We start from the raw sequence: 22,053 nt of genomic DNA, 5'->3' as shown, positions 1-22,053 counted from the left end.
CCAGGAGGAACAAGTAATACTCAATGTTTCCTAAACTTTATATGACCACCAAATCCTTTCCTTTTTTTTTTTTTTTTTTTTTGAATACACTTACTAGTGTCTAGAGGAATACAGCTGGGATATGTTGGTTTATAAGATTTACTCTAAAGTTTCTTAATTTAAAAATTTTCTCTTGAGTTACATGTGACTAGAATTTGAGGTGGATTGAGAAGAAAAGAAGGATTTCAACAGAAAAAGTCAGGGGAAGGAGTGTTACAGAGATAAAGTAAGAACTTAGACCTGGAGAAGTGTAGCTGCTAGAAAGACATATTGATTGTCAGAAAGGGGCATTCAGGGCCTTTGTGCCTACTTTTTAAATTATAGATTTTTTCTTTTTTTTTTTTTTTTTTTTGATCACAAAAAATTGGAGCAGGTAAATAAGGCCGATTCTTCCAAGCTGACTTGTGGGCATCTGCTCCTTTGAAGTAGTTCTTCATTAATAGTTCAAGTACACACTTTGAAATAATTCAAGCAAACATGGGATTTTAGCCTTAGAATGACTTGGAAACTTATTTCATAACATGAAATAAGAATTCATTGATACAGCCACTTTGATATGTCAAAATACCAAGCAGTGGGCAGAACTGGCACCCCCCACCTCCACTCTGATCCTTGTCTGTCTTCCTCCCATCCTGACCCCAGTCCTAGGAGTGTGCAGGATGCTGGAGGTCACGTAGGCTGAGAGTGCCTCCCACATTACTCAGTACAGGAGAGATCTAAACTAGTCAAATTCACAGAAACAGAGTAGAATGGTGGTTGCCAGGGGCTCAGGGGAGGGGATATGGAGAGTTTCGACAGCTGTGGTCCTGATACGCAAGATGACTAGGCTCCAGAGTCCACCCTACAGCATGGCACCTGTAGCCAGCGGTGCTGGGCTGTGCAATTAACACCTGGTGAAGAGGGCAGATCTCACGGCAAGTGTTCCGGCTGCAATAAAATAGCATAACATTTAAAAGCTGGAGTCATTTTTGTATTGAATATTTTGTCTCCATCCAAAGGACAGAGTCACTTGCATCACATTCACCATCTCAAAGCAGTGGCTTCAGGAGTTGGTGACTCTGTTCTCGCATCTCCAGCTTCATCCTGGGAGATGAAGTAGACTACCACGTGCTAGGCAGTCTTGCTAGCTCATTCCTGTATTACTTCATTTAATCTTCTCAACGACTTAATCATACCAATGAGGACTGAAGCAGAGGGTTGTGTAGCTTGCCTGGGGTCTTGTACGACACCAATGGTGTCTTGAGACTGAACCAAACTGGCCGAGGGCAGAGCTCACAGCCTTCACCACATAGAGATAATATTTCCTATCTGTGCCCCATGAAAGAATTGAGTGAATCATTCCACATATCTGAGCCTCATCTTCCATCAATAAAATAAGACTCATTTTGCCCACACAGGACATCATTTTTATAAAGGCTTTCAGGATGCTATCAATGCAGATAGTAGTAATAATGACAGATAGAACCAGACATAGTCAGGAACTACCACCCTTGGTGACGTGGCTACGAGTCAGCATCATTTGGACCCCTACTCATGCCCGTGGATATGTGTTCAATGAGCTGAGGACCATGTCGGCAGCCGATCCAGCTTATTCATTCTTCCACGGTTTCCTAAGTAGAATTGTCTAACTGGATTCCCACAGCAGCTGATTAGTTCTCCTTCTGGAAAAACAGAGGCAGAATCGATACCTTTGCCTCTAACAGAGACTCGTTTAATGTAGCCATTGCCTGTGCCCTTCATCACTCTTTGTGTTTCTGGCTGAACAGCTGCTGGACATCATTGTCTCAAACTTGTTAAATTCGATTTAATTAGAGCAAGAGAAACACTTGAAGCAGAGAGGAATCAGCGAGGACGGCAGGAGAAAATTCCCTGCCGTGCAGGACTCACAAATTCTAAGAAATCCTTAAGGTCAAGTGCAGCCTTTAGAGTGAGAGAAGGCCTCTAATTTCAGCAATTCAATTGGCAATGCTTTGACTTTGTTGGGGGAAAGGAACACGGGGTCCTAGCTCACCTGACTATAAAGGTCTCTGACATTTTGGGATACCACTCTGAGGGGTCACTCCTTGTAAAGTCCCCTCTCTCCATTTTTTTTTTTTTTTTTCTCTCTCCAAACCATAAAAGTTAACCTAATACTCTGAGAGAGGTAAAAAATGTCTTTGCCTACGTGGAAGATACATATCTGCATATTTAGACTGTTCCTGTTTTTGTTGTTTAGTCACTAAGTCATACTCAGCTCTTTTGCAACCCCATGGACTGTAGCCCACCAGGCTCCTCTGTCCATGGGATTCTCCAGGCAAGAATACTGGAGTGGGTTGCCATTCCCTTCTCCAGGGGACCTTCCCCACCCAGGGATTGAACCCACATCTCCTGCATCGGCAGGCAGATTCTTTACCACTGAGCTACCAGCGAAGCCCTTAGAATGTTCTCCTTGCCCATAAATATTTGGAGAATTAAAGGAAACCAAACACTGAGGGTAATAGCTAGATTAAAACCAGACACACATCCGAGCAAGGTCAACGCAGTTGTGTCTCTACCAGGCCATTTGTTTAATGGCCGAGTGACGGCTGAGGAAGTTCTCCACTTGCCTTTCTTTTCTGCCCATGGGGACATGTCGGCTTCAGTATCTCGCCACCACTTCCAGATGCCTGGTGGTATTTGCAGAATGGCTAAGAGTCATCAGTAAGGAAAACCCCGGGACACCACAGCAAGGGCTGTGACAGCACTCAGCTGCGAACCATAGGGCTGTTACCCCACCAGTGGCTCCAATGAGGCTGCGGCAAACCCAGCAAGGGCTGACGTTTATGCCTACCAAATCTCCGAACGCCTGAGCTTTTAACCTTGCTTATTCAAAGGCCCAAATGTCTTTTTGATGAGGTGGTAAGGGAGTAGTCTTGATTTCATTTAGGCATGATTAAGGCCTTTGGCAAAATGCACACATTAGCACACAGAGCGCTGATGGGGAAGATGGAATTACATGATTTCCTCATAGCTGTTGTAGTTTCAAATGCCTGATGGTGTCTATTTTTCTCCATAAGCCTTTGTAAGCTTCATTACTTTAGTCCCTTTATTATTGCCTGGCATACAAGACTAAATCTAGCTTTCTGGGACTCACTGAGTCTTATTCTAAACACCCTCTCACTAGAAGGCATGCATTTCTGTTATACAGGCACGTATACCCATTAAAGTTAAACTGCACGTTCTGTTTGAAATAATTAGACAAATAGAATGAAAAATAAAAATAAACAACAACATTGATATCTTTGTTTGGGCTTCTATAAAAAAAATAAGACTGGATGGCTTATAAACAACAAACAGCTATTATTTCCTATAGTTCTGGAGCCTGGAACTCCAAGATTGGAGGGTCGGCATGGTCAAGTTCTGATGAGAACCCTTGCAGGTTGCAGATTGCCATCCCCTCCTCATGTCTTCAGCTGCTGGAGGGCTGAGAGAGGAAGTGAGCTCTCAACCGACTGTTGTAAGGGCATTAATTCCATCAGGAGGCCTCCACCCTCACAGGCACATCCAACCCTACCACCTCACCTCCTAACAGCACTCCATCTGAGGACAGGGTCCCAACACGAATTTGGTGTGGACATAAACATCTAGTCCATAACAATCGTACAATATGTATTCATACAAGTCCATAACAACTAAATAATTTGGTGTTCATACAAGTCCATAACAATCATGCAACATGGTGTTCATACAAGTCTGTAACAATCATGTGTGTTCACACAAGTCTGCAACAATCATACTAAATCTGGGATTGCCAGCTATAATCACAACAGACATCAAGATGCTCTGCAGAGTAATTTGAGTGATTTCACTCTCTGATTTACAGGATGGTTAGGGCAGGTGGACAGAATCTGATTCAGGTACAAGCCATGTGGCAAGGAAGGGAGGAAGTGCAGTGATTGCAGAAACCCTGAAATGATTGACTGAGCTGACTAAAATCTGTCTGCTTTTAAGTTCACCGTGAGCTGGATATTCTAAACAGTCAATGATGAAATATACATCCCTGGGGAAAAGGCAGAGATATTTTGTTGATGTAAGTTCTCAATGGTTGCTGTGGTTACTAGAGAATTTTAATAACATATATGCAAGCTACAAATTTACACATTTTTATTCCTCTTCTTTAATAAACATCATGGTCTCCATGAAAGTTAAACTGAGGAATTCCCCACTTCACAGTCTTCCTGTGAGACGAGTAGAATCAGAGTAATACCATTTTCTTTGGGCTCTGTTCATGTGTTCTCTGTCCTTGTTCTACATAATGCTTCAAAAAGCAGCACCAAAAAACAAAACACAGTAACACAAGGATGGTAGCCTGAGAGACTGCATAGAGTTACTTCCACTTTCTCATCCTATGTGACCACTTAGAGAGCTTCATTTGTGTTTAAATTTTTACTGCTATGAAATAGAGTTTTCAGTATGAAGTGTAATATTTTAGTTTCACAAGTGCAAATTTTAGTACAAGCATAAAACATTCAGAAAACATGTCACTGGATTTAAATATTGTCTTTATCACGAAAAGTGAGTCTCCTTTTATAACTGCTCATCTTTGTTGTTGTTGTTGTTTTTTTAAAGTATGAACCAAGAAAATGAGATGATTCATCAGTGGCAAGATTTAGCAGCTATGCAAATTGTTGTGCAGAGAAATACCTGTTAGGAATCTGCTCAGGGTGTCAAGTGCATGAGGAATGCCATTGTCTGCAACGTTTTTCAAAGTATTGAGTTTGACAAGGTGAATTTCTTTCACTGCAGGGAGAACCTTAGGCTCCATTCTAGCTAAGACTGATCGTGATAAATCAACCTAAAGGTGTGGGGATGCTTTGTGCTAATGAAATTTGACACTACATATCCAAACTGATTTCTGCAAACACGATGTGTCTCCGTGGCAGGAAGCCCTCTTGGCAATGAGGCCATGTGTGTGATCTGGGAAGTGGATATCTTGCCTCTTGTCTTCTATCTAAAACACTCTTGCAATCCAGCACCTGCTGAGCTCAATTAAGCACCACAGGAGCTCAGTAAAGGTGACCAGTGATGCATGGAACTTTCTAGGCCATGTGAAAACTGCTTAATTTCCCAGCTTCCTGATCTCTGTATGTAAAATGGGGAGACTGTCACTGCCATGCTTACAACCACAGTAAGGTTTCGTAAAAATATTTGTCTAAAATGATTTCGGACCCTTAAAACCAGATGTGTATTTGCCCAAGTCTCAGACTGCATGGCTAAAGAAAAATAGTTTCTCAGGCAAGTATGAATGTCAAAGAAACAGGATTCCTCACTCTCTTGGTTTCCCAAATAATTTGGATGACTTGCATGTAGTACAAGAAGATTTTATTTCTGGAGAGACTGAGAGTTCAAATGAATTTTTCATCTCAAAAGATGCAAATCATTTCACCCTTGATCCTCTGTTCGTCTAGTGGCACACACTCTTTCTAAGGAGTAGTCTCGTCGCTTCAGCTGCCAACTGTTTGCTGGTGACTTAAATCTTTATCTCAAACCCTGACCCGTCCACCAAATTTTCAATGTACACACATACCCACACCCACCCACACACACACCCACGCACACACAGAGGTCTGTAGAACAGCTCTTCCTGGAGATCTACGGACACTCAAATCAGCCAAAACTATTTTATTGCTTTCCTCTGTATTTACTTTTCAAGCATTTTGGTCCTGGGTTTCCAAAACCAGCCAAGCATCCCTCAGGACAGACTCCAGAAATGACACTGGAGAAATTTTTCTCCTTCCCTTGCAAGTCTTACAAATTTCAAGCATCAGGATGAGATGTCTCCAGTTCCTTTCACTCCTCCCCCTTCTCCAACACTGTCTTCATTCCACATTCAGTAATATCTCCCCTGGATTACTGTGGTGGCTCAGTATCAGTCTTCTCACCATATATCCTCTGCTCCTCAAATTCAAGTTAAGAAGACTCTAGGGGATTTCCCTGGTGGTACAGTGTTAAGATTCTGTGCTTCCATTGCAGGGGATGTGGGTTCCATCCCTGATCGGGGAAGTTCCACAGACCATGTGATGCTGTTGGGGGAAAAAAAGACTCTAGAATGATCTGTCTGCACTGAAATCTAATTATGAAATTCTCCTGATTCACACTGTCACTACTCATTGTTCAAAGTGATGTTTCTAGGGAGAGGCCTACTGCTTGTATGGAAACGTGCATGTGGATTGTGGGTTGTCACAAGGAGGGGGGCAGAAGGTGATGATACTTAGCAATGAAGCCAGAGGTTCCAGACATTTTGCTCCACGTGAGATATTTTGCCCAGAAACACAAAGTACTTGTACGGTTTTACTATATGCAGATTTTTCCCGGAATGCATCTACCTTGCACTTTGCTTTATTCTGAAACATAGAAAGTGTTATTCAACATTTTATAAAATCACATCACTGCAATGTCTCCTGGTGTTTAAGTCATCAACATGATACTTACTTTTCTGTCTGCATTCAGAGCTGTCACACGTACCACTATTCTATGTTTAATTTAAGCATCTCACAGCATCATCGTGTTTCCTGATGAGACTATATGCAAATGTTTACATACTTAAATATATGGTGTGCATGTGCTCAGTTGTGTCTGACTCTTTACTACCTCATAGACTGTAGCCTTCCAGGCTCCTCTGTCCATTGAATTTTCCTGGAAAGAATACTGGAGGGGGTTGCCATTCCCTTCTCCAGGGGATCTTCCTGACCCAAGGATCAAACCAACATCTCCTGCATTGGCAGGCAGATTCTTTACCACTGAATCACCTGGGAAGCCCATGTAAATATTTATTATTATATTATAAATAAGTTTTCCTTTGCATTTCTTTCATATTATAGTAAAAGGATTATCTTGATTTTTTTTTAATTAACATTGTAGAAAGATTACAGAATCTTCAGATTTCAAGACAGCAAAAAGAGCACCATTAAACACCTGCTGTAAGTAGTGGACAGTGTGTCTGGTAGGAAGAAGAGGCTCCGTCTTACTTAGGAAGGCACACACAGACCCCATGACCAGCCAGCTACCTACTTCTCTAGGTTCATCCCCCACCAACACCAGCCTGTCTTTCTTGCCTCATTGTTAAGTCTGGTAATCTTAGCTGCTAATAATTCTCCAGTCCACAATATTATCTCTCACCACGTGCCTTCATGGATGCTTTCTGTTGCCTACAGAGCTCTTCTCCATTGTTCCACTGGGCTGCCTTCACTCCACCCTTGAGATATGTTCCATTTGGAGCCTGTGCATGGTGGGGTGACCATGCATCATCAAATGTACCAGGTTGTACGTGCTTCTCTCCCCAAGATATTGTGAGCCCATTGAGGGCAGTGTCTCTGTGCTACTCATCCTAGATCACTGGTGCTCACAGAGTGACACAGATCACAGCCATCCATGTGCTGAACACATGAATGGACATGTACGTGGATGAAGGAGTAAATAAATGAGGAAATGTGAGCTGCTGTGAAGGAAACGTGATGGCAGTGAAGAGTCGCTCTCATGACAACAGGCTGGATGCAGCCATCTCCTCCGTGGTGGTCCAACTGGCAAGACCCAGCTGCATCCTTCCAGAAGCAAGGCTGAAAGAAAGCGGCAAGGACACGGTGCAGATTCAGAGCAAGTGGAAGACCCAAGCAGGAACCCTCACTTCAGCTTTCTATTTGTTCTGCAGCCTGAAACTACTGAAACAAAACATTTATGTCTGCAAACCATCCCATCGCCATCGTCTAAGCCGTACTTGACAATGAGTGTCAAGACAAACGCACTCAAGCCAGGCTTGTGAAATGAATGGGCTCTGTTAGCACTGAAGTGAGCCTCTCACCGCAGCTGGAAGACTGTTCTGCTTAAGATGTGCGTCATCGTTGACTCCACGCCGATGTATGCAAGATGAACAGCCAAGGAAAGAGCCAAGGAAGAGAATGGACAGAGACACTTAGAGTGAGGAGCAACACATGTGACTGTGAGGTCTCTAAATACAAGCCATGCGAGCATCACCCCTCGCTCAGTGATAAGTACCAAGATTTCTCTCTCTCTTGTTCTCACATGCAAAACTTTGTGCAAGCTGGTAGCCATTAACTGCACACATGACATTCAACGTTCATCAGCTCAGACAGTTGATAAAAACCTATATACCTCATTGCCCTTTGGATGTTATTTCACGTTTAGAGAGTCACCCCTAAAAAGCCAAAATTTAACTTCAATGGTCAATTCCCTATGAGTTCATCCACAAACAACAACAAAAACCAACACTTGACTCAAAGAAACAATATAGAAATCTGAGTATTGATTAGGGAAAAAAGAAAATAGAAGGTTGCCATTACCAAGAAAACACCTAAGAAAAGATTTTTCTTCCCCAATAGTGGATAAATAATATTAACTTCATAATGAAAAAATCTAGTTGAGTGTTACATTGAGTGTCACATAGGTCAGACCATACCACCAACAGGCAGAAGTTTCTCCTTTTAACTTAGCATTTACACATAGACTAGGGAATGGGAATAACATATATTAATGGCTAGTTAATCTTTAGACTAGTATGGATTATACATCATGCATCAAACTTCCTTTTACACAGTATACATACACATATAGCCAGAGAAATCACTATTTTTGGTGTAAGATCAAATTAGTAAATATTGACCTTAATTTCCTGTAAAAGACAAGTATGAAAGAGAGTACAAGAGATTTGACTAAGGACACAAAGAGGAGGACAAGAGGAAAAATCAGACTAACTTTTTACCTTTTTAATCAACCATACTGGTTTGAGAACACAATAAACATTTAGGAATATTAATTAAATAAGAGTCATTTGGCCTAAAATTAATTTAAATATAAGGTCCTGAAGAAGTTTTCTAATTTAAAACAAGTTTTGAAAATTAAAATTAACCAGTTCAAAGAGTCAATGCAAAAAAAAAAAAAAAAACTCAAACAAAGCTAAATTATCTTTTCAGTATTTTGAAATTAAATGTAGGGATACTGTCATTATATATTTTAAAACATTCCAAATAAGAAAGAACTATGATTTTTTAAGAGAATTTTTCTAATAAACTGTAGTCAGATTGATGTGGATAAAATGTTTCCAAGGTAGACAGTAACCAGAACGAGAGAGGAGAAAAAATAGGGGAAGAGCCAGAAAATCCACCAGAATTCTCAGAGTGACCATAGAGCCTGCTAAGCTCCCTGCTTCCCCGGTGTCAGAGCCCGAGGGCTAAGGAAAGATGGAGACAAACAGTTGGATATCCTCTCCTGGGTACCTAGAATTATGAGCCAAACTGTATCCCCAAAATTCATATGTCGAAGTTGTAACCCAGTTCCTCCCAGTTCCTGAGAATATCATTGTATTTGGAGATACAGCCTTTAAAGAGGAAATGAAGATAAAATTAGGTCATTAAGGTAGGCCCTGAATCAACAAGACTGGTGTTTCTGTTTAAAAAAAAAAAGAGGCTTTGAGGGACTCCCTGGTGGTCCAGTGGTTAAGACTCCCTGCTGCCAATGCCCGGGGCACATGTTGACCCCTGGATGTGAAATTAAGATCCCAAAATTTTTTAATTTGATGAATAGATAAACAAGAAGCTTTGAAAATACAGACACACTTGCATGCAGACACCAGACCATGTGAGAACACAGAGAGAAGTCAAAAATCCACAGCCCAAGAGGAGAAGCCTCAGGAGACATCGCCCATGTCAACACCTCTGTTCTGGAACCCCAGCCCCCAGAACTGGAAGAAAATACATTACTGTTGTCTAAGACCCCTGGTCTATGGTATTTGTTATTGCAGTACTAGCTGAATAATATACTGAGTTTGACAAAAGTTCAATCAGTTCAGATATTAACAAAACTCATGATTCAATGCTTCCTTTAGACTCCTGGTACTCAGAATGGCTTCGGCAAGGTAAAAGTGTGAATTTGAATCATCAAAGAGGAATGTGTACAAATAATATAATCTCTTTCCATTGTTAAATTATTTAGTATTGTTAAAACTAGCATAATACTCGTTTTATTATAAAGCAATGTATATAAATTGGCATAATGTGCAGTGTTATTAGCTGTGACTCAGAATATTTATAGCATGATGATTCATTTCTAAAATTTCTAGAAATGCCAGAACCTCAAGAAGGCATGAAAATTTTACATCCACATCTTTCTCTTCATACATATTCACTTCCAGATTCTCTCTGCTCTCTGAAACCTACTCCACAATGTCAGAATTCTAACAGATCCTTGCCCAGCTCAGGGATAAGATGTCCAAGGATCAGGGCTGGCCCAGAGAAAAGAAGGACCATAATTATCATCATGCTACAGACAACAAAAGGCACCTCATGTGTGCTCTGATGGTAAATGTTTAAAATTTACAACAATCCCTCAAAGAAAACATAGGCCCCAACACACAATGGTTGAAATGCTACTATTTTGTAGGTATGGCCTTAAATAAGATACATTGCTAAACTTTATTTCACTCATTTCTTTCTCTTTTTTTTAATTTATTTACACAGAGCTGATGTTGAAAATTGGTTTTCAGATGCTGGTTGATGGACATGAGATTCGTCAGGAAGGGAGGAGAGTGGAGATGCTTATGAAAGAATGAAGATTTTATGAATCTTAAATCAGAAAATGAAGGCGGAAAGGAAAAGGAGGTGACCTATCAGAAGAGCATGGAAAGCATCCTGGGGAAGTTACCTGAAAACAGAGAGGGCCAGGCATCCTGGAGACGAATGAGTGGATGCAGCAGAGGAGCCCCCGAGAGGGTGTTGTTGGCGAGCCCAGGTCCTCAGACAGCACCGATGCCCGCCTCTGCTGTCCTTGGGTATTACACTGCAGTATTTTCTACTGATATCTAGTGGGGCTTCCCTGGTGGCTCAGGGGTGAAGAACCTGCCTTCCAGTGCAGGAGACTCAGGTTTGATCCCTGCATCAGGAAGATCCCCTGGAGAAGGACATGGCAACCCATTCCACTATTCTTGCCTGGAGAATCCTAAGTCGTGGGGACTTAACTATCAGCCCAAAATGAATCAGCTCTTTACTGCCCAGCTGAGGGGAGACTTACTTGTATTGCAAAACGTGGCCCCATCTTCCCACATCCTGGTGCCACCGTCTTACAAAAAACGGCGATGACATCCTAGGTGCCCATTTGGCTCATGGTGGGAAGTTATCCACACATGCCCTGGGGAAAGGTGAGACCTGAGAAAGTCAGCAGTCCCTTGGTGAAACGCGTAATGGCACTGGCTTTATAATCTTGCAGCTACAGTTCATTCATGCTGTGGGTGTGTCAACATAATTTCCAGTTTGCCAGACATAAGAGCGGTTCCTTTCGGGAGCAAACTCCAAAGCCCAGAGAGCAGGCGCTTCTGCCAGTTCTCTATTGAACCACTGCTGAAACGTCCAAGACATAACCCCAAAGTCACGGTCGCTTAGGAGGTGAACCTGCTTCTCCCCTGTTCTGCTTCTCTCGCTCTCTTCCAGGGCCAGTCACTGCCCTGGATGCTGCCTCATATTTCTATTCCTTCTGACACTCAGCGTAATGCCCACTGCATAAGTGATGCTGCATAAACGTTTGCTGAATCTAGTCGTCGAGTAGACAAACCCAATTTCAAAATGCTGACCTTGCACAAGTTTCCAATCAACAGATACAGTGGGAGTATGAACGCAGACCAGCAGCCCAAAGCAATGTCTGACCCTTTAAACCGAATGAGGCCATTTTAGCCTTGCAGAAAACTGCTTTGAGTCCCTATACCCGTGTATCTTTTGCAGGGAACTCTGTTTTTTACTTCAAAAACTAGCTGTCAGTCTAGCGGATACTTGTCTAAGTAACTGAGCTACAGCGTCCCCACGTTAACCTTATTTAGGACCGCAGACAGTTAATTCTGCACGTGGATTCTGAGCTACAGAACAGGGTATTTCAAACCTGGCACTGTCTAAATTTGGGATTGAATAATTCTTGATTGGGGAAATTTTCCAGTGCACCGTAGGGTGTTGAACAACATCCGTGACCTGACATCTAGCCACTAAATACCAGCAGGAGTACTTACCACCCCAAATTTTGACAGTTAAAGATCCCTCCAAACATGGCCAAATGTCCCCTGGGTAATGAAATTGCTCCCTAATTGAGAACTACTGGGCTTCCCAGGTGGCGCTATTAGTAAAGAAACCACCTGTCAATGCAGGAGACTCAAGAGACTTGGGGTTGATCCCTGGGTCTGGAAGATTCCCCCTGGAGGAGGGCATGGTAACTCACTCCCATATTCTTACCTGGAGAATCCCACAGACAGAGGAGCCTGGCAGGCTACAGTCCAGGGTCACAAAAAGTCAGATACAACTGAAGTGATTCAGCATGCATGCACGCAGTAGAGAAAGATAAGGTATAAAAAGAAGGTATTTCCTCACAGCGTGATCAGAAAAAAATGTCATGAAGTTGGGTGGAAGGTGGAGGGTCACTAAGAAGGGAACATCATACAGATATTCTACTTTGTAAAATAACTCTATCAAAGCAAATTATAAGACCGGAAAATAGTAGCATCATATGTATGGGTGGAGCAGTCAAGCAGTCGGTGACTTTGACCCACTCTGGAGCAAAGTACAGAGTGAAGTTGAACGTTCCAGAAAGTGCTGACTCACTTGGCCTCACCAAGAGTCCCTGTGCTTCAGGGAAAAAAAAGAGCTAACACTCAAGCACTTTGAAATCATCATAAAATTGGATTAGCACAGTTCACACAGCCATGCTTTGTGATTTAAATGCACTTCGAGTTTCAAAGACTTAAATTGCACAGCCGATTTATTTATAGTACTTTATTTATAGAACGGAAACCAAAACATTGCAAGTTCTGCTTCTAGTTCCTGATTTTAAATCAATCCCAAAGTTTCAAAATCTGGGCAAAAAGCTCAGGTTACCACTGCCAGAGTTTAGAAAGCTTTTGTATGCTCTGTGGACACATCTTTATAGTACGCATTGTCTCACTTTCTTTTTGGAACTGCTGGAACTGAGGAAGACATTCCCCTGTCTTCCTACCAGTCTCTGGACCTCTGCTTGGGGACCTGGCCTTGCCAATTGGAAAATTTTTCTTCACCCCGTCCCCCACCCATTGCTGTTGTTCAGTTACCAGGTCGTGTCTTACTCTTTGTGACCCCATGGACTGGAGCTCACAGGCTCCTCTGTGAGTGGAGCCATGCCCTCCTCCAGGGAATCTTGCCGACCCAGAGATTGAACCCAGGTCTCTCTCATCGCAGGCAGATTCGTAACCGTCTGAGCCACCCGGGAAGCCCAGTCAGCCCTTACCGTCTTCTAAAGCAGACACTAAGGGGGCCCCACGAGCTCCACCCTTGTGTAATACCCTCCCCTTTGAGACTGGTGACTTGCTTCTCACCAATAGAAAACACAAATGTGACAGGGAATGTGTGACTTGCATCCAACCAGGAGATTCTCTTTCTTGCTGGATGTGTTGGGGGATCCATAGAGCAAGAACCTGAGGGCAGCTTCTAGGGGCTGAGGGGGGTTCTAGCCAACAACGGTCAAGAAACTGGGGTGCTCAGTCATTAGCTGGCAGAGAACAAGATGCTGCCAACACTCTGCTACAAAACAGGATTAAGCATGTATCATTTTCTGCTAGGGTAATTTCCCCAGCTGAGCCTAACATGAGAACATCCCTCTCTGGGTCACACCTTGACTGCATTTCTGTGAGATCTGCAAGCAGAAGCTCCAGCCAAGGCGTGACTGGACCTCTGACCCACAAAGTGTTGCTTCAAGTCACTCGTTTTGTGGTAAAATGTGATACTGTGATAGAAAACTTCAGGTCATTTTTTTAATTTAAATATTGGTATGTCTCAATGTTCCATGAGAGGCTCGTTGCCTTTTTTCACTCTATACAACCCTCCTTGACTAGCTTATCTGATCCCATTTCATCTACCCAAAAGGTCATGATTTCTGGATTTTTATTTCTAGCCAAAAATCTCCCCCTTGGGCATCAAACAGATGTAGCTATCTGATACATTTGCCAGAGGCAGCTCAGCTTCAGTGTGCCCAAGACCATGCTCATCACCGGCCCCTCCCAGCTCCTGTCTTCCATAACTCAGTTGGTGACCTTATGATAAAACTCAAGCAGAGAACTGGGACTCACTCTGGTCCCTTCCCACTCTTTCCCTCAGTCATCAGTTCAGTTCAGTTCAGTCGCTCAGTCGTATCTGACCCTTTGTGACCCCGTGAAGCACAGCACGCCAGGCCTCCCTGTCCATCAACTCCCGGAGTCCACCGAAACCAATGTGCACTGAGTCGGTGATGCCATCCAACCATCTCATCCTCTGTTGTCCCCTTATCCTCCTGCCCCCAATCCCTCCCAGCATCAGGGTCTTTTCAAATGAGTCAGCTCTTCGCACCAGGTAGCCAAAGTATTGGAGTTTCAGCTTCAACATCAGTCCTTCCAATGAACACCCAGGAGTAATCTCCTTTAGAATGGACTGGTTGGACCTCCTTGCAGTCCAAGGGACTCTCAAGAGTCTTCTCCAACACCACAGTTCAGAAGCATCAATTCTTTGGCGCTCAGCTTTCTTTATAGTCCAACTCTCACGTCCATACATGACCACTGGAAAAACCATAGCCTTGACTAGATGGACTTTTGCTGACAAACTAATGTCTTTGCTTTTTAATATGCTGTTTAGGTTGGTCATACTTTCCTTCCAAGGAGTAAGCATCTTTTAATTTCATGGCTGCAGTCACCATTTGCAGTGATTTTGGAGCCCAGAAAAATAATGTCAGACACTGTTTCCATTGCTTCCCCATCTATTTACTGTGACTCATTGGAAAATACTCTGATGCTGGGAGGGACTGGGGGCAGGAGGAGAAGGGGACAACAGAGGATGAGATGGCTGGATGGCATTGCTGACTCGATGGACATGAGTCTCAGTGAACTCTGGGAGTTGGTGATGGACAGGGAGGCCTGGCGTGCTGCAATTCATGGGGTCGCAAAGAGTCGGACACGACTGAGCAACTGATCTGATCTGATCTGATCTCATGGTACCAGATGCCGTGATCTTCGTTTTCTGAATGGTGAGCTTTAAGCCAACTTTTTCACTCTCCTCTTTCATTTTCATCAAGAGGCTCTTTAGTTCTTCTTCACTTTCTTCCATAGGGTGGTGTCATCTGCATATCTGAGGTTACAATCTTGATTCCAGCTTGTGCTTCCTCCAGCCCAGTGTTTCTCATGATGTACTCTGCATAGAAGTTAAATAAGCAGGGTGACAATATACAGCCTTGACGTACTCCTTTCCTATTTGGAACCAGTCTGTTGTTCCATGTCCAATTCTAACTGTTGCTTCCTGACCTGCATACAGGTTTCTCAAGAGGCAGGTCAGGTGCTCTGGTATTCCTATCTCTTTCAGAATTTTCCACAGTTTATTGTGATCCACACAGTCAAAGGCTTTGGCATAGTCAATAAAGCAGAAGTAGATGTCTTTCTGAAACTCTCTTTCCTTTTTGATGATCCAGCAGATGTTGGCAATTTGATCTCTGGTTCCTCTGCCTTTTCTAAAACCAACTTGAACATCTGGAAGTTCACGGTTCACATATTGCTGATGCCTGGCTTGGAGAATATTAAGGATCACCTTACTAGCGTGTGAGATGAGTGCAATTGTGTGGTAGTTTGAGCATTCTTTGGCATTGCCTTTCTTTGGGATTGGAATGAAAACTGACCTTTTCCAGTCCTGTGGCCACTGCTGAGTTTTCCAAATTTGCTGGCATATTGAGTGCAGCACTTTCACAGCATCATCTTTCAGGATTTGAAATAGCTCAACTGGAATTCCATCACCTCCATTGGCTTTGTTCGTAGTGAAGCTTCCTAAGGCCCACTTGACTTCACATTCCAGGATGTCTGGCTCTAGGTGAGTGAGTGATCACACCATTGTGATTATCTGGGTCGTGAAGATCTTTTTTGTACAGTTCTTCTGTGTATTCTTGCCACTTCTTCTTAATATCTTCTGCTTCTTTTAGGTCCCTACCATTTCTGTCTTTTATTGAGCCCATCTTTGCATGAAATGTTCCCTTTGTATTTCTAATTTTCTTGAAGAGATCTCGTCTTTCCCATTCTATTATTTTCCTCTATTTCTTTGCATTGATCGCTGAGGAAGGCTTTCTTATCTCTCCTTGCTATTCTTTGGAACTCTGCATTCAAATGGGTATATCTTTCCTTTTCTCCTTTGCTTTTCACTTCCCTTCCCTCAGTCATAGTTCCTGCCAATCTTCCCAGTTAGCGTTTTCCAACTCTCTTCCCCTCATTTCCACTCCCACCATCCATTTTTTTAAATAATCTAGTTTAATTGAAGGGTAATTAATTGCTTTACAATGTTGTGTTGGTTCCTGCCATGCATCAACATGAGTCAGCCATAGGTATACACATGCCCCCCTCCCTCTTGAACTCCCCTCTCACCTCCCACCCCATCCCACACCTCCAGGTTATCACAGAGCCCCAGTGTGAACCCCCTTAATCATAAGGTGCAGTGGCTTTACAATGTTGTGTTGGTTTCTGCTGTACAAAAACATGAATCACCCATAAGCATTCATGTATCTCCTCTCTCTGGAACCTCCCTCCCATTCCCTCTGCCCATCCTCAAGGTCGCCATGGAGCACCGAGCTGAGCGCCCTGCGCTAGCCCGCAGCTTCCCACTAGCTGTCTGTTTCACACCTGGTAGTGTGCACATGCAGGGCTACTCTCCCTGTTCACCACGCCCTCCTCACCTTCCCCCGCTGTGTCAATGGACATTTGTTTCCATATATTGCTTCTCTGCAGTGAACATGGGAGAACAGAGAGCTCTTGAGATTCTGATTTTGTTTCCCTTGGATACACTTAGGTGGGGTTTCTGGATCATATGGTAATTCTATTTTCAACTTTTTGAGGAACTTCAATATTTTCCATGGTGGTTTTATCAATTTCCATTCCCATCAACAGTGCATTGGGCTCCCTTTTCTCCTTATCCTTAAAAATACTTGTTATTGCTTGTTTTTTCCTAATAGCCATTCTAATAGGGGTGAGATGATATCTCCTTCCAGTTAGGAAGCACTATTTTTCACTGAAATTAAAGTTTTTATGTGCATTAATAAGCATATTCTGGGTCTCTTTATATTGTTTTGATTCCATTTTTTAGATGGTTACAAATAGAGCATTGAATTTCTTGCCACATACTGTCAAGGAATTGCAGGAGGAAATTATAATAGATGAAAAATCTTACAGCATGAAAGTATTCACAGTCTTAATGGTATTTGCTCATTCTTCTAGTCCAAGTGAGCAAAAAGCTATTTGACTGAAGGAAATTATAAAATGAATTTCCTATCATTGTCCAATATTTGATCACTTTTGATCATCACACATAAAAATACCTTCCAGTAATAAGAGAAGGATAAAAGTAAAAATGGTCTCATGGAAAGGACAATTGCTCTTCTAAGCTCTTCCTGAAGAATCGCAGTGCTTCTATTTCTTTCACCTTTCCATTGAAGTGTTAGAATAAAAAGCAGGACAATGAGCAAGTAACTTTCCTGCCTTTCAAGTGTTCTCTACACTTCCTCTGTCACTCTCCATATAATGACCGGATACACTCTAGAGACCACGGGTGATGACAGAGTGGGAAAATTAGTTTAGATGAAAAGTAAAGCTAATGCGTCGGTCTGAAACAGCAACGTGAAAGCCAGTGCAATTTAGATGCCAAAATTGTTCAGAATCTAAAAATACTCCTCTGGAAATTAACGAAATTGTAAGGATTATACACTCCTAAGTGTTAGTTCAATGAATTCACTTTTGAAAATCATTTTCAAAACCTTTATAAGTTCTGCTTAAATGGGTTTTGAAGTGTTATATTATGGACCCAAGGAACACTTTATGAATTCAGTTTCAAGAATCAACCCCAAGAAAATTAAGAATGGGTTTAAGGAATAAATTTAAACCTCTCAGAAATGTACAGACTCCAGCTTCAGGACAAAGGAAAACCAATATAATGGACATGGTTTCTATGGGAAAAACTCTAAGAAATAAAGATTTTAAGAGGCAGTTTTGTCCTTTAGCTTTCGCGTCTGTAGGAGGCAAAATTCATATTGAATCCAAGCAGGTGGATAGCAAATTTGGTCTATGGCTTATATGAAAAGTAGCAGAAAACAATTCTAGGAAAAAAATATTTCATTGGCCAGATTTTTAACACCGTAAAAAAGGAGTAAAGACAGAAGCCCAGAAAAACTTGAGTTAAATCCCTTCTAACTCTGTATATGTATGTGTATGCTGAGTCGCTTCAGTCGTGTCCAACTCTGTGTGATACTATGGACTGCAGCCCACCAGGCCCTCTGTCCATGGGACTCTTCAGGCAAGAATACTAGAGTGGGTTGCCATTTCCTTCATATATATATATATGAGAATATATGTATGTATATGTATATATATATACATATCTTATATATATGAAGATATATACATGTCTTCAGTTTAGGAATAACACATCAAGATAGGTTAACACTATGTCTAATTTTATTTGTGTAATTTTATTCACCAAAGCTGATTCTAGATGTCACTTTATTTTTACAGGTAACAGCATCAATATATTGTGTTCTTTGATGTCTACAAAATTTTATTTGGGTCACTTTCTTTAATTAAAGCTTTTTGTTATTATTCATTATCACACTATATCAAGCAGGAATTCCTTTTTTGTTTGTTTGTTTGAAATTGATCACTTCTTTTGCTATCAAGAGAAACCCTCTTTTAGGAGGTTTCAGCTTCAAAGTATAACAGGTAGACATCCAGGGTGAGACAGTTACATATGTGAAAGGAGGTGGGTATGAGTGTGGGTGGGTGTATGCATGTGTGTTTCAGCACTTACACACACTCTCCTTTCCTGTCCCAAAATGAGCTCATCTTTTCTGGTTACTTCCTCCTTACTCACAAGCAGCCAGCTTGCTCTCTCATTTGGAAGTAGCTGGCAACAATGAAGAAGCCAGCAGTGAGACACACTCAGCTATTTCATGTGACTCCCCATGTTTACTTGGTGACATTGTGTGTGCTTAGTCACTCAGTCCTGTCCCACTCTCTGTGACCCCACAGACTGTAGCCCACTAGGCTCCTCTGTCCATGGGGATTCTCCAGGCCAGAAGACTGGAGTGGGTTGCCACACCCTCCTCCAGGGGATCTTCCAAACCAGGGATTGAATCCAGGTCTCCCTCATTGCAGGCAGATTCTTTACCATCTGAGCCACCAGGGAAGCCCAGGAATACTGAAAAACGTAGCCTACGGAGGCACACAAATGATTAACAGGATAAAGTCGCATGGGAGGGAGGTGTGCTGGCGAGCAGGGTCCAGGCAGCCATGGGTGTGCTCCCACCCTGGGTGGGGTCCAGCCTGGCCTGTGCAGCCAGAGGTCTGGTCGGCACAGGAATGGCCATTAAACAGCTGAAAGTGAGGCTGCTTGTGGGGAAGCTGTCAATTAAAACTCTCCCAAAATAATTTCGCAGAACAGACATAAATGCAAATTAGCCTCTCCTCGCAGCTATTAGGCAGTTCCCCACCCACTTCTGTACGCTGCCGTTCCAGAGCTCAGAGGTAGAGGGCGGCCACGCAGGATTACATAAGGCTAATTGTGTGGCAGCTCTAATTCCCGAAGTTTCTACCTCCATCCCGAAGACTTATTCCAGCTGTGCGAAAGCAATAAAGTGGCCCTTAAACAATGAGGTGATGAAATGGCTTCTTAATTTAAAAAAAAAAAAAAACAGGCTTTAATTTGCTTTTCCAGCTTTCTCCAAAGTTAGACCTATAATTCAAGAAACTTCATATACAGCCGCCATGAGGTCACGTCATTAGGTGACACCAGCATCACCTAGACTGCAGTCGCCTGTTCCGTGTGGGTTTGCAGTCCCCAGGCTCCGACCTCCATCCTGCACCTGAGGCATTAAGTAACTGCTCTGCGTTGCTGAAGAACATCCTCACCCCTGCAAACACCAGGGCAGACTGCCAGGATCTCTAACTACCTCACACCCTGTGCATTTGACCCTGAGTTCCTTGAAGAGTTTCATGAAACTAGTTTACAACAGCAAATATATGCTGCCATGAACTAGTGACGGAACAAGAGGAGCAAAAACCAAATGATTTGTCTACAAACATTTTAAGATGATGAAGATATTGATGCCAACTAGGTAATCAAATTTATTGTAAGATAAAATTATATGAGATAAAGCTACTTTCCTCCCCAAATGGCCAAAAACTTTAACACTTACTTCAAAAGTCAACAGTGGGGGTAGAAATCTAGCCAGTTTGGAATGCATGTATTCACCCTTTTTAAAAAAAGGACAGGAGACCCTGCCTGAACAAGGCAGACAAGATCTTTCATGGATCATGAGTTCAAACGTTGGTGGCAGGAAGACAGACAGTCAGCACAGGAGAAGAAGGATACAGCGAGTTGCGTACCCCTGAAGTCAAGAGAGGAAATGTCCCAAGAATGAAGGACAGTGAACTGTGCCTCAGGCTGCAGCGAGGCAGAGCAGAGGGCACGCAGACACTGGTGGTTTCAGTGGACATGGAAAGAAGTGCCCGGGGTTATATCAGTCATCCAAGTACTCCTACACATCGTGTGCGTTTAAAAACTTTCAGGAGCACAGGACCTCGGATCCATTTCTATCATCACATGTCTTAGATGTCCAGGAAAAGGGGGTTCAGAGAGAATGTTGGCGGACAGTTCAGGGGTGTGCTCAGTGCAGGCGTCTCTGTATAAATGAGATCCACTGAATCCTGCAGGGAGCTTCCAGGAGCTCCTCGAGGAAGCTGGTGTTCCTAAGAGGGAGGGGGATGAAAAGAGAAAGGAAAGCTAGTGTCTGTCTGCACGGTTCACAAGTTCAGACTGCAGGGGCTCGGGGCCAGGCTTGCTCACTGGACAGCCATAAACCTGAAGGTGCACGCCTGCCCCCATACTGTATGCCTGTCTACAGCACCTACTGTGCATGAGTTAGTAAGTAACTCTGAGGACCAAAACCTGACCATGGAGCAGGTACAGTCAGGAAATGCATTTTTTCATTGTACTCATTTGAAAAGTACTGCAGTCTATTCCTGGATCCTCCTTAAAGCACACAATGGCAAGAGCAGAAGCCATTTTTAACTTTCTATTTAGATTTGTTTTTATAGACTCCCAAGAGGCTGCAAAGAACTGCACAGGGAGGTCCTCTGCACCTTTTCCTCAGCCACCCACAATGTGAGCATATTGAATAATGGTAGTAGCATTCCAAACACAAGACGTGGCATCGGTACGATCCACAGCACTTACTCAGGTTTTCTTGTCAGTACATGAACTCATGTGTGTGTGTGTGTGTGTGTGTGCATGGAATTTTATCATTTATAGATAACCCTGTGTGGGCTTCCCAGGTGGCACTAGTGGTAAAGAACCCGCCTGCCAATGCAGGAGACATAAGAGATGTGGGTTTGATCCCTGGGTCAGGAAGATGCCCTGGAGGAGGGCATGGCAATCTACTCCAGTATTCTTGCCTGGAAAATCCCATGAACAGTGGAGCCTGGCGGGCTACAGTCCATGGGTCACAAAGAGTCGGAAGCGACTGAAGCGACTGAGCACGCACAGCCTTGCGTGACCATCGTTTTCCCTGGTCCACGCAAGACACCCTCCCTCTGTCCCTTTATAGGCACACCAGCCCCCTCCCATGCCGCCCCAACGCCTGGCAACCAGTCATTGACTCTCCATCCCTAAAATTATTTTAATCCCATGCATGTTACATTAGTGAAGTCATATAGTAGGTACCCTTTTGAAATCGGCGTTTTCCATTCAGCATAATTTCACTAGCATTTCATCCAAGTGATAATCAACAGTTTATCCCCTTCGACTGCTGAGCAGTTTTCCGCATTATGGGAGCGCTGCCGTCCATTAACCATTTGCCCACGGGATGCTTGGGCGCTTTCCAGTTGTTGGCCACTACGAATAAAGCTGAAGCAGGCATCTGTGTACAGTCTCCCGCTTGATGACGATTCTTCATTTTCCTGTGATAAATGTCCCAAGGCGCCATTAGTAGGTC

The sequence above is a fragment of the Bos indicus x Bos taurus genome, chromosome 24, assembly GCF_003369695.1.
Source record: "Bos indicus x Bos taurus breed Angus x Brahman F1 hybrid chromosome 24, Bos_hybrid_MaternalHap_v2.0, whole genome shotgun sequence".
NCBI lineage: Eukaryota > Metazoa > Chordata > Mammalia > Artiodactyla > Bovidae > Bos > Bos indicus x Bos taurus.
Note: the sequence above shows the minus strand (reverse complement) of the source record.